Below are 14,249 nucleotides of genomic sequence, written 5' to 3' on the forward strand. Positions count from 1 at the left end.
GAATGCTGGGCACTTAGCAAACAGGATGAAAGAAATATTGATATCATTGCGAGGAGAATATTTTGAATACTTAATCTTAGCGGCTGCTCAAGACTATGGCATTTAAAGGTTAAGGTATAACGAGGAGTTGAGGAGCTGTACACACTTTATGGGAGCATAGCAACCACGTGGCATATGAAAATGCAGACTGCGCTGGATCGGCCACGTGAATAATAAGCTGGATGAGATACCAGCAAGGCGGGCTATGTACATGGTTGAGCTTATCATAGTGGACTGTAATTATTTTGAAAAGTGGTGCTGGGAATTCCGGATATACGGGAAGGGGGTGATGAACCAGAATACGAGGCTGTTCGCGTCACTTAAATACACAGTTTATGGATGATACATGAGGGTGAATGAAAAATAATGATCTGTATGATTGAATACAGATATTATATTTTTTTAATAATAACCATACCCTTGCTTTTTCGTACAAGGTGGTTGGGTGGGTTAGTTGCATTGATGTGGGGCTAATTAGGTGCCTCCATTTATATCTTTAATTTTCTTTATGGCCAGGATTAAATATTTTGTGTAGTGTTCTTGTGTTGTTCTAATGCTTAGTGCTTTGTGAGGCTTTTGGAGGTCAATTTCGTGATTATGTTGTCTACATCGAGTCCTGAGAGTCCATCACTCCCTTTCTAGTATAGGGCAGTCGTTGATGACATGCCACACAGTTTGAGATGTGTTGCCGTCACATGGACAACAGTCGTCATCCCTCAATTTAAATCTTTTTAGATAAGCTCGCACCGATCCGTGGCCTGTTAGTATCTTTGTGAGTTCGTGTGATATTTTTAAGTTCCTGGCAAGAATGATGGCACAGTTTATGTTTGGAATAAATTTCTGCGTTATTGATCCTGTGGCGGATGTTGTGTATCTGTGGTTCCATAGCTCTATGGTATTTTCGCTTAGTTTTTGTTTTGCGTAACTCAGAGGGAAGTGTGTATAGGTTAAAGGTCTTTTGTCTGTTGTGGCTTGTTTAGCGTATTTATCAGCTTCCTCGTTTTTGGCTATCCCTGTGTGACTTCTTATCCAGAAGAATCTGGGGTTTGTTCCTATCATTCGAAGCTGTGTTGACAGTGTTAAAATGTCTCTTACAAGTGGGTGTGTCGATAATGGGTTTTGGAGAGCTACCAGAGTGGATTGGCTATCTGAGAATATGTTTACATAGTCGTGTCTGTGGAACTTTAATCTTTCGAGTGTCCACTCGAGAGATTCTCTGATAGCAAATATTTCTGCTTGGAAAACAGTGCAGTAGCTTTCGAGCTTAAATTTTCGGGGGGTTATTAATGTTCCATTTTCGTAGGCTACAAAAGCTGCCCCTACTTTGTTGTCGATTAGACTGCCATCTGTGTAGATCTCCAATCCTGTGATGTGGTATTTTGTTTTAGTGTCTTCGTCAACTGTTCCTATGTGTTCTATATTTTCTAGATGTCTGTTACCAGGATGTGGAAGTTGTGTGTAGTGTATTTTGTTTTCGTATGTTCTGTCTGTAGGTAAATGTCGGTGAAGTATGTGGCTTGTTTTAACTTGGTATATTCCTGTAAGTTCTTGTATTTTTATATCTATTGGCGCTATTCCTGCCAGGACTTGTGCTGACGTTAGCGATATTGTGCGATATCCCTTGCAAATTGATATTGCGAAAGGTCTTTGCGCGGAATTCAGTCTTTTTTGGATCGACTTTCTGTGAGTTGCTTTATTCCAGACCGATGCCGCGTAAGTTAAGGTTGGCTCCACAGCTCCATGATATATAATTTTTAAAACTTCAGGAGACGCCCCCCAAGTGGCTTTTGCTGTTTTTAAAAAGAATTTTCCCATTTGAGCTGCTTTCTTACATATGTAGTCGACGTGTTTCGCCCAATTGATGTCATGGATGTCATGGATGACATGGGTAAGATTATTGTTAATAGACTGTCTAAGGCGATATTCCATAGTGTTGGGCCACAAGTTGAGCCTTGGATGCAACCTTGGGTTTGGTCTTGTTTTATTTCTTCGTCTGCATACTTTAGTTTTACTTCCCTATCTTGTAGATAACTGCAAAACAGTTTGTACAAGTTAGGCGGTGTTGACTTGATTGCAAGGGCGTTTTTTATGTGTGGCCACCATGCATTATCAAATGCACCTTGAATGTCTAGGGAAATTGCTATGAGTGATTCTTTCAATTCGAGATGTGTTGAGATTATGTGTACGGCTTTGTTTAGTGCGTGTTCTGTTGATGTTTGAGGGGTAAAGCCAAACTGTTTGGTGCCCAATTTGTTGTTTTTTGTAAGATGCCAGTGCACTCTCTGAATTGCTAGTTTTTCTAGCACTTTTCCGAAAACGGGAAGGAGGCCGATAGGCCTGTACGATTTTGTGTCCATAGCATCTTTCCCAGGCTTAGGAACGGCCTTAATGATCGCTATTTTCCAGGATTTCGGGAAGTGAACGAGTGTCAGACATTTATTGTATAGTAGTAGAATTTCTTCTGGGAAGTTTTTTGCGAAATTTTGGCAGATATCTAATGTGAGGTTGTCGTGTCCAGGTGCCTTTTTTGGAGTCATATTCTGTAAGGCGGATAGGATATCAGTAAGTGTGAATTGGATATCATCCTCTCCGCCCGGAATATGGTTGTCTGATGTGTGTCTGATGTAGTGTTGTATCGGTGTATCTGTTGTTGGATCATCGTATGGAAAGAATTTTTCCATTAGGGCTTTTGCAGAGTCTTTTGCGGTTGAGTGCTTTACTCCCTCTGTAGTAAGTGTCGATTGAATATTGCTGGCATTATTTTTTTTTGTTATTTTGTATAGCGAAGACCATAATAGACCATGATAGATATTATATTGTGAGTTACTCCTGAGTTTTCAATTAATTACTAGCCTCGGTAAGCTCTCAGAACCCCGCTCGCGTCGGCTGTTTGGTCGTAACTGAATGTCTCCTTGCAACACGGTCTCTCAGGGCCCGCAATTGCTCATTGATTGTCTGGTGACGATAACACTGCGGATTAGGAGGTAGGTCAGGAGATAAGGAATAGAATTGGAATATAAATGGCCCAACCAGTATACAATCAATTAGGGCAAGAGAAGTCCTGGACGGCCGAAACTGAGATGACTGGTCAAAGCAAACTGAGAGTGCAAGATAGTCCAGAATGCGATAAGTTTTTGAAGGAAGCCAGGACCTCCCAAGGATTGCAGTGCCATAAACGGTGATGAGTTACATTATTATTAGGTGGCAGTTCAACCTGATAACTCTTTTAGATGTGTGATCAATGCACAGATACAAAGAATTTGCGTATGATTGCGGGCGATGGTTATATATTCAAAATGATAGACACACGCTATAGCTATAATAGGTAACGGGTGTCGGCTTATAGGTACTATCATGGGTCGCGGGTTTGATTCTCGAATTTGGAAATTTTCTTGTTGTATTTCAATGTATCTTTGCACCCGTATGGGTCTAATATGTCGAGCAAGTCAAGTAGCTAACAACCATTTCTCGTAAAAAAAACATGCCCACTCTGTGGAGGTTCACTAAACACCTCGGTCCTCGTACTTCGGTGCGTAATGCGCTTGAATTTCATCCGGGGCTACGGGCTCGATATCTGTGTGATTTTCTCAGTCTGGGTGTTTGAGAATGTCCCACTTCTATTACTAGCTACACTGTTTTATTACACTACTTACTATCATTTGATTCTCATGGCCTGCTGTAGTATTTAAACATAATATAGGTTTTATATTTAAAAAAGAGTAGACGTAGACGTTGCAAAACAGCTGAAATGGAGATGGGCGGGGCACATTGCTCGCCGAAAAGACGGCCTCTGGACAAATGCCGTCATCCAGTGGTACCCAAGGGGCACGAAACGGCCACAGGGTCGCCCTAACAGCCGCTGGATTGACGAACTGGTAAAGTTCGGCGGAAATACGTGGCAGCAAACGACACAGGACCGAGAGAGTTGGCGAAAGCTTGGGAAGGCCTTCATCCAGCAGTGGATTGACCCCAGCTGATGATGATGATATTTAAAAAAAATGTATACTCCTAAGATCAAAAATGGTAATGTAATTATTTTAACAGCTACAGACGGTAGCATTTGTAAATTTAACGAATTTGGAAAACATTTGTCTTTTTTAATGTATCCAATACAAACTTGCAAATCAATTAAATTGGGATAAATAAGGAGCACTTACCTGATTGACTGAAGTGAACTTGGAGCAAGAACTTCCAGGTTGGGCGTTTTCATTAATGATATCGTGCTTCGAATCTTCAAAGATCTCTTCAGCTAGTTGAAAAATATTCTCAGATTTGATATATATCTCGTTGACTAGAGGATTCTAAAAATAAAAACAATATGTCAAAGAAAGCGTTTCTCAAATGTACCAAGTAATATTTTTAATCGTTCCTTCATTCGTCGCCCTTTATAATATGTCACCCCAAAGCAATGCTGAAAGAGTAAAGATTGCTGGTTTCCCGGTTTCACTGTGACCGTTGTCAAAACTCGTCCCGTCTGCAACGTCGCGAAGACGTCGATGTGACGCCATCATTATTCACAAACATATGTTGATTGGTCGAATGCGACTTTTTAGTTTGAAAAAAAACATGTGCAAAAAAACAACAACAAAACAACATAAAAAAACTAGTACTGCTATCAACAAATCGCACGCCTGCGAGTCGAAGATGCCACAACGCATACGAACAACTACGAATTGGTCATTCCTATACCTGCTCGCCGGTCACCGCATCCAAATATATATCCAAGTTTCAAAAGGTTACGTGCAAGACCTGAACAAAAACGATGCATAAGTGCAAGTGAGAAAGTATTCGGCACCCTTATAATCTCTGCGACATGCGAGCATTTTGGGCGAGCACTAGTGAAATGGTCTACGGTCTCAAAAAATTGTATACGAATTCGTTCGCTCGCCTACAAACCAAACACACGGCACGCAGCTTCATTTTGCAATGCAATTGGTGGCGTCTAGATGTATCTATAGTCTAAGGTTACGTGCAATTGTCGCTAGGTAGATGTGCGCGGTCTTCTAATGCAACATCGGATCGACGTTACTATAAGGTTTGATTTATGGCTGTGCGGCAGACGAAGCAAGTTAAGATGTAAGAGACGGCTTATATGATTAACTAGTTTATATGAGTATATCACGGTTTATCGGTATTATATAACCCGGTCAGAATACTTATAGAAAATTATAATTTAGGGACATATCTGTAATAATATTACAGTATGTATCGTGCGAAAACTGCCTTAGCACTACCAAAAATCATAAATGTTTCGTATTCGAAATGGCCATTGTGCCCATTAATAAATAATAGTTTTAACAAGTACAATATGGCTGCACATTTATTTATAATAATGGATGGAATGAACTGATCGGTTCATCGACACGGTAAAAGACTTGTGCACACAAAACTTTTAGCAAGTACAAGATGGCTGCATATGTATTTACATTTATATTTTAATTGACTAATACGGTGCGGACAGTAAAAAACTTGTGCGCATCTATTCTATACACAAGAGGGAGGGTATTTTATCATATTTATGTACCTATTAAGGCGTTTAATTAGGTTACATGTAGAGCCAGTGGCGCGCCCAGGATTTAATATTGGGGGGGGCGGGGCAAGGAGGAGAATGTAAATTAGCACCATAGGCTCTTTTCCTTCTTCACAGCGTAATTTCTCGTTTATTGCTCTTTTGTCTATTGCACTCGGTGTACCTACACCATGATCCCCACATCCTGAAACGGGCCCTCAGGCTAGGATATTTGGCTGGCCTCCTACATACCGCTAAGATTAAAGGCAGTGTGAAACACTACATTAAAGTTTTTCAAATTGTATTTTAGTTCAAATTTAGGGTAATTATACAGTGAATAATTGGCGATTTTTAATACATCTACTTCAATAATGGAGCTGTCGAGTATCGACACATAATAATCATAAAATATATTGCACAATTATATAATTGAAAATGTTCATTCATTACTATTAAAGCTAATTTATTATGTGTGTTAATCTCACTTATCTGGTCAACCCGACACGCCGGTCCCCCCAGGCTAGAGCCCTGTCAGCCCTCCCCAGCAATGACCTACACCACTCCGGAATTCAGGTGGACACCGAGAATTTTTTAACAGTTACATTGGGGATTCAGTTTCTAAAAAAACCTGACATTAGTGTTTCGAAATTTTTGTGTTAGGAATAATAATCTAAGAAATTTTTCTAAAAAGGGTACTGGAGAATTACAAATCATTTTTTTGCCCTGTCTTTATTTGTCTAAGCCCAAATGTATAGTTTATTGGCTTTCAATTTCAATGGTTAGCCATGAGCTTTCTATCGGAAAGAGATGACCGTATACTATACGGTCTCCAATTTCATTAGATTCAATATGAAGGTACTTAATTCAATTCTCATGACTGATTTTGGCAAAATTCTTGAATTCAATAATAAAAACCTAATTAATAATCCAGTATATCGGCTATCTTCAAAATATGTTTGATGCTGGCTTCCTGTAAAGTGTAAACTGTCAAGAACCGTGTTTTATTTAGACATGAATTTTATGTCAAAACCTACCTACTATACGACCCAAAGAGGTTGGACAGTCTATACGGCCATATTGGCAAAATTCTTGAATTCAAGAATGAAAACCTAATTAATAATCCAGTATATCGGCTATCTTCAAAATATGTTTGATGCTGGCTTCCTGTTAAGTGTAAACTGTCAAGAACAGTGTTTTATTTAGACATGAATTTTAAGTCAAAACCTACTTACTATACGACCCTAAGAGGTTGGACGGTCTAAACGGCCATATATTTCCTATACAACATTTCACTGTGAAGTGTGATACGTCATACTGCATACTACGTACCTACATACAAGTTTCCATTAAGTCAACCGTCTGAACTGTCAAAAAGTGCTATGTTTTAACAACACCTCTCTTGACTGTGTTAACTTTTATAGCGAGATACAGTTTTGACGGCTAATTTATTGTAACAATTATAAGACTCAATACACAAATATGATAAACTACCCTCGATAGCAGTCTTGTGTATCGAATGGATGCGATGAAGTAAGTATACTTCAGCAATGTAAAATGATTTTAACCCATTATAAACTTATTATTTTTACCCAAACATTCGTAAATTTAAGCTACGAGTACATCCATTAGATGGGCTTTTTTATTTATTTTATTACCTATAGTTCGATATCAGTAAAACTAACCTCAAATATGCAACTGTCATTATCGGGATTCCCTTCCTTAACGTCTGGGCTGTTTGGAGACTCTTTGGGTATCTCAAACCAATGCTGCGGTTCTGCCACTGATTTGCCTTCATCTGATTCACGTTTGACATCCATTTGAGGTGTTTAAATCGAAAATATATTGTCAAAGGATTTATTACTTTGCCGTGACGTATAAGACTTACTAGGGCTGTTAAGATTTATCAATACTTTTTGACAGATACTTGGATCGTTACTTTTATTCCGATTTCATATCAATACCACTTTTACTTCAAACAGATTAATAAATCATTGTCGAATGAAAACAAGCATTCAATTATAATACAGTGTAAATATAAATAGCTGTGAACAGATTCTTCCTCGTCTATTTTATGTAGGCAGCCAAAAGTATTAAGTAGGTACTAATATATTTTATAAGGATAATGGTATTTTAATTAATGGGGAAAATATTAACATTATACGATATGCCAATGATACTGTGTTGATTGCTGATAGCTTAGAGTTTACACCAACAGGTATAAAAGGTTAATGAGGTCAGTAATTCTTATGATTTAAAAATGAACCTCAAGAAAACAAAACTATTACTAGTATCAAAAATAGCGACACCAGACACCAATATAATTTTTGTCATTAACAGCGAACTAATCGAACGCGTGGCCCATTATAAATAAATATTTAGGTAGGTACATGGGTCAATGAGAAATGGGACCAGTCTCAGGAAATAAAAATTAGAATAAATTGAGATCGCAAGGTGGGCCTTTCTCAAAATGAGATGCCTCCGTAGCAATCGAGACCTTAACCTAGGTCTGAGACTGCGTATGGTACGTTGTTATATTCTCTCAATTATTTCTATGGAATGGAAGTATGGACGCTAAACCAAAGGATGTCACGGAGACTTGAAGCTTTCGAGATGTGGCTGTATAGACGCATCCTCAAAATTCCTTGGACTGACCAGGTGACAAATGTTGAAGTTCTCAATCGAATGGGGAAGGACTGAGAAGTTCTACGTAGTATCAAAACCAAGAAACTACAGTACCTCGGCCACATAATGAGAGGACGAAAGTACAGCATTCCCAACTTGTCATTCAAGGAAAGATCAACGGTAAACGTAGCAGAGGAAGGCGCCGCATTTCGTGGCTTAAAAACCTCCGTGATTGGTACGAGTGCATCTCCACTGAATTGTTCCGGGTAGCAGACGACAAAGATAAGATCGCCTTAATGTTTTTTTAGTTTGAAAAAAAACATGTGCAAAAAAACAACAACAAAACAACATAAAAAAACTAGTACTGCTATCAACAAATCGCACGCCTGCGAGTCGAAGATGCCACAACGCATACGAACAACTACGAATTGGTCATTCCTATACCTGCTCGCCGGTCACCGCATCCAAATATATATCCAAGTTTCAAAAGGTTACGTGCAAGACCTGAACAAAAACGATGCATAAGTGCAAGTGAGAAAGTATTCGGCACCCTTATAATCTCTGCGACATGCGAGCATTTTGGGCGAGCACTAGTGAAATGGTCTACGGTCTCAAAAAATTGTATACGAATTCGTTCGCTCGCCTACAAACCAAACACACGGCACGCAGCTTCATTTTGCAATGCAATTGGTGGCGTCTAGATGTATCTATAGTCTAAGGTTACGTGCAATTGTCGCTAGGTAGATGTGCGCGGTCTTCTAATGCAACATCGGATCGACGTTACTATAAGGTTTGATTTATGGCTGTGCGGCAGACGAAGCAAGTTAAGATGTAAGAGACGGCTTATATGATTAACTAGTTTATATGAGTATATCACGGTTTATCGGTATTATATAACCCGGTCAGAATACTTATAGAAAATTATAATTTAGGGACATATCTGTAATAATATTACAGTATGTATCGTGCGAAAACTGCCTTAGCACTACCAAAAATCATAAATGTTTCGTATTCGAAATGGCCATTGTGCCCATTAATAAATAATAGTTTTAACAAGTACAATATGGCTGCACATTTATTTATAATAATGGATGGAATGAACTGATCGGTTCATCGACACGGTAAAAGACTTGTGCACACAAAACTTTTAGCAAGTACAAGATGGCTGCATATGTATTTACATTTATATTTTAATTGACTAATACGGTGCGGACAGTAAAAAACTTGTGCGCATCTATTCTATACACAAGAGGGAGGGTATTTTATCATATTTATGTACCTATTAAGGCGTTTAATTAGGTTACATGTAGAGCCAGTGGCGCGCCCAGGATTTAATATTGGGGGGGGCGGGGCAAGGAGGAGAATGTAAATTAGCACCATAGGCTCTTTTCCTTCTTCACAGCGTAATTTCTCGTTTATTGCTCTTTTGTCTATTGCACTCGGTGTACCTACACCATGATCCCCACATCCTGAAACGGGCCCTCAGGCTAGGATATTTGGCTGGCCTCCTACATACCGCTAAGATTAAAGGCAGTGTGAAACACTACATTAAAGTTTTTCAAATTGTATTTTAGTTCAAATTTAGGGTAATTATACAGTGAATAATTGGCGATTTTTAATACATCTACTTCAATAATGGAGCTGTCGAGTATCGACACATAATAATCATAAAATATATTGCACAATTATATAATTGAAAATGTTCATTCATTACTATTAAAGCTAATTTATTATGTGTGTTAATCTCACTTATCTGGTCAACCCGACACGCCGGTCCCCCCAGGCTAGAGCCCTGTCAGCCCTCCCCAGCAATGACCTACACCACTCCGGAATTCAGGTGGACACCGAGAATTTTTTAACAGTTACATTGGGGATTCAGTTTCTAAAAAAACCTGACATTAGTGTTTCGAAATTTTTGTGTTAGGAATAATAATCTAAGAAATTTTTCTAAAAAGGGTACTGGAGAATTACAAATCATTTTTTTGCCCTGTCTTTATTTGTCTAAGCCCAAATGTATAGTTTATTGGCTTTCAATTTCAATGGTTAGCCATGAGCTTTCTATCGGAAAGAGATGACCGTATACTATACGGTCTCCAATTTCATTAGATTCAATATGAAGGTACTTAATTCAATTCTCATGACTGATTTTGGCAAAATTCTTGAATTCAATAATAAAAACCTAATTAATAATCCAGTATATCGGCTATCTTCAAAATATGTTTGATGCTGGCTTCCTGTAAAGTGTAAACTGTCAAGAACCGTGTTTTATTTAGACATGAATTTTATGTCAAAACCTACCTACTATACGACCCAAAGAGGTTGGACAGTCTATACGGCCATATTGGCAAAATTCTTGAATTCAAGAATGAAAACCTAATTAATAATCCAGTATATCGGCTATCTTCAAAATATGTTTGATGCTGGCTTCCTGTTAAGTGTAAACTGTCAAGAACAGTGTTTTATTTAGACATGAATTTTAAGTCAAAACCTACTTACTATACGACCCTAAGAGGTTGGACGGTCTAAACGGCCATATATTTCCTATACAACATTTCACTGTGAAGTGTGATACGTCATACTGCATACTACGTACCTACATACAAGTTTCCATTAAGTCAACCGTCTGAACTGTCAAAAAGTGCTATGTTTTAACAACACCTCTCTTGACTGTGTTAACTTTTATAGCGAGATACAGTTTTGACGGCTAATTTATTGTAACAATTATAAGACTCAATACACAAATATGATAAACTACCCTCGATAGCAGTCTTGTGTATCGAATGGATGCGATGAAGTAAGTATACTTCAGCAATGTAAAATGATTTTAACCCATTATAAACTTATTATTTTTACCCAAACATTCGTAAATTTAAGCTACGAGTACATCCATTAGATGGGCTTTTTTATTTATTTTATTACCTATAGTTCGATATCAGTAAAACTAACCTCAAATATGCAACTGTCATTATCGGGATTCCCTTCCTTAACGTCTGGGCTGTTTGGAGACTCTTTGGGTATCTCAAACCAATGCTGCGGTTCTGCCACTGATTTGCCTTCATCTGATTCACGTTTGACATCCATTTGAGGTGTTTAAATCGAAAATATATTGTCAAAGGATTTATTACTTTGCCGTGACGTATAAGACTTACTAGGGCTGTTAAGATTTATCAATACTTTTTGACAGATACTTGGATCGTTACTTTTATTCCGATTTCATATCAATACCACTTTTACTTCAAACAGATTAATAAATCATTGTCGAATGAAAACAAGCATTCAATTATAATACAGTGTAAATATAAATAGCTGTGAACAGATTCTTCCTCGTCTATTTTATGTAGGCAGCCAAAAGTATTAAGTAGGTACTAATATATTTTATAAGGATAATGGTATTTTAATTAATGGGGAAAATATTAACATTATACGATATGCCAATGATACTGTGTTGATTGCTGATAGCTTAGAGTTTACACCAACAGGTATAAAAGGTTAATGAGGTCAGTAATTCTTATGATTTAAAAATGAACCTCAAGAAAACAAAACTATTACTAGTATCAAAAATAGCGACACCAGACACCAATATAATTTTTGTCATTAACAGCGAACTAATCGAACGCGTGGCCCATTATAAATAAATATTTAGGTAGGTACATGGGTCAATGAGAAATGGGACCAGTCTCAGGAAATAAAAATTAGAATAAATTGAGATCGCAAGGTGGGCCTTTCTCAAAATGAGATGCCTCCGTAGCAATCGAGACCTTAACCTAGGTCTGAGACTGCGTATGGTACGTTGTTATATTCTCTCAATTATTTCTATGGAATGGAAGTATGGACGCTAAACCAAAGGATGTCACGGAGACTTGAAGCTTTCGAGATGTGGCTGTATAGACGCATCCTCAAAATTCCTTGGACTGACCAGGTGACAAATGTTGAAGTTCTCAATCGAATGGGGAAGGACTGAGAAGTTCTACGTAGTATCAAAACCAAGAAACTACAGTACCTCGGCCACATAATGAGAGGACGAAAGTACAGCATTCCCAACTTGTCATTCAAGGAAAGATCAACGGTAAACGTAGCAGAGGAAGGCGCCGCATTTCGTGGCTTAAAAACCTCCGTGATTGGTACGAGTGCATCTCCACTGAATTGTTCCGGGTAGCAGACGACAAAGATAAGATCGCCTTAATGGTGGCCGACCTCCGCTATGAGATGGCACAATAAGAAGGAGAAGGTAATGATCACGTAAAACTTCGTTAAATGACGTGATGTAAAGTTAGGTACCTTTGTTACCTTCAAACTAGAACGTGAGTCGCCATTTTGTTGTTATGGCCGCTGTTTTTTTTTTTAATATTCAAGCAAATTTTTGATGTGTGTTTATCTCATTTATCTGGTCGTCTCGTCTCGCCTCGCCGGGCACTTCCTGAGCCCGGACCCCCTTGTGAGGGTTATGGTGTTGACAAAAAATAATACATACCTACATAGCAATACTACAAGGAAGTCATTCAAAGCGGCGTCATCTATATGAATACACATGCATTTAAAAGGTTATTCATCAGTCCTAAGTCGCAAGCATCGATAAAGTATACCTACACTGCATTGTAAACCTACTAAATCGCAAACATTTGATACCAATATGTATATGAGGATACATTTTATACGTAAGACTTGTCACCAGTATGTATTTTAGGATATTATTTCACACATTGTATTCATTAGGGATTTTCATCAGGACGTGTCATTTTATGTAAACCCTTTACAGGGCAAAGCATTTTTCTTCATTTTAAACCGATCTCTTTATATTTTATGGTACCTATCTAAAAAAAATCAATATAAAATAAGTAATATGTAATATACATAATAATTATGTAAGGTTTTTTAATCAACCAGTGTCCGATGAGGTGTTTTTGTTGATGTATTTGATATATTTCTTTTCAAATTAAACAAATAAATAATGGTTGTACATATTATAATATATTTAATCATTAGACAAGTTACAATTCAATTAAAAAAAATACATCTATTTATGAGATATTATTCAAAAACATAATAATGAAAAGCTGTACATTTCATTGCTTACAAAAATAAGATGTGCGATTTGGCTCTCCAGCCATACTACAATAAGCAGATCGATAGCTCTTTCCCTTTCCTATCCAATGAGGACAATCCATGGTATTGTTATTGGGGTTTCGTCGGCGATGATTATTTTTATTACAAAATTTCCAATAGTTCACAAGATGCTTCTGAAAAGCAGGTGAGTCTTTTTCCCGATCACTTTTTGATTAGTTACTAACACCGACAGAACTGTCTGCCTTCAGCAAACGGCCCCTCTAGGGTACGAAAAGACCGGATCTTATATACTATGGTGGTGGCTGGTCTTATATACTATGTGTGAATATTTCAAAAGACCACTTGACAGGACTGAAATCAGCATTAACCTCCGGATCTAGAGATAAATTTTGGAGGGCCGTATGCACAAGATTGGGAGTCGCAATTTTCCTTCCTTCTTTCGCAATGAACCTTTTCGTCCTCTCCTTTACATTTCACATAATATCGTTTTCGATAAACCTATCCAAATGCGACGATATTTAAAAGGGTTTTCACCAGAATGAGTCAATTTATGCACTTTCATGCTACCTGAGAATAGTAATTCAATGCATCAAATTTAAATGGCCTTTTCCCAGAGTAAGCCATTGTGTGATTTCATGTGACCTAGCGTTATACATAATGTGACCATTTATGTTTTCCCCCAAACCGGGACACCTAAAGAAAAGTAGGTACTTATCCATTTCAGGCGCCTCACACTTTCAAACAAGACAATTGACAATATAGTAATGATTTTTCATATCATATTAGGTAACCTCATTTATTTATTTAAAGATTATCGGTAGGTATGTTTGAGTAGGCACATACAAAGCTTGAGTTCCTACATGTTTTTTAATAGTACATATTATTTTATTTATTAATGAAAAGTACAACATGAAAATTTATCTGATGTTATATTTTCAAAAGAACAAATTTAATTTCGTAGATATATCTGGTGTTGATTTCAAAAACGAATGAAATTAAAGGCACCGTGATCACC

This window comes from Rhyacophila brunnea, unplaced genomic scaffold (genome assembly GCF_057557595.1).
Source record: "Rhyacophila brunnea isolate RB1 unplaced genomic scaffold, BYU_Rbru_1.0 scaffold_13, whole genome shotgun sequence".
NCBI lineage: Eukaryota > Metazoa > Arthropoda > Insecta > Trichoptera > Rhyacophilidae > Rhyacophila > Rhyacophila brunnea.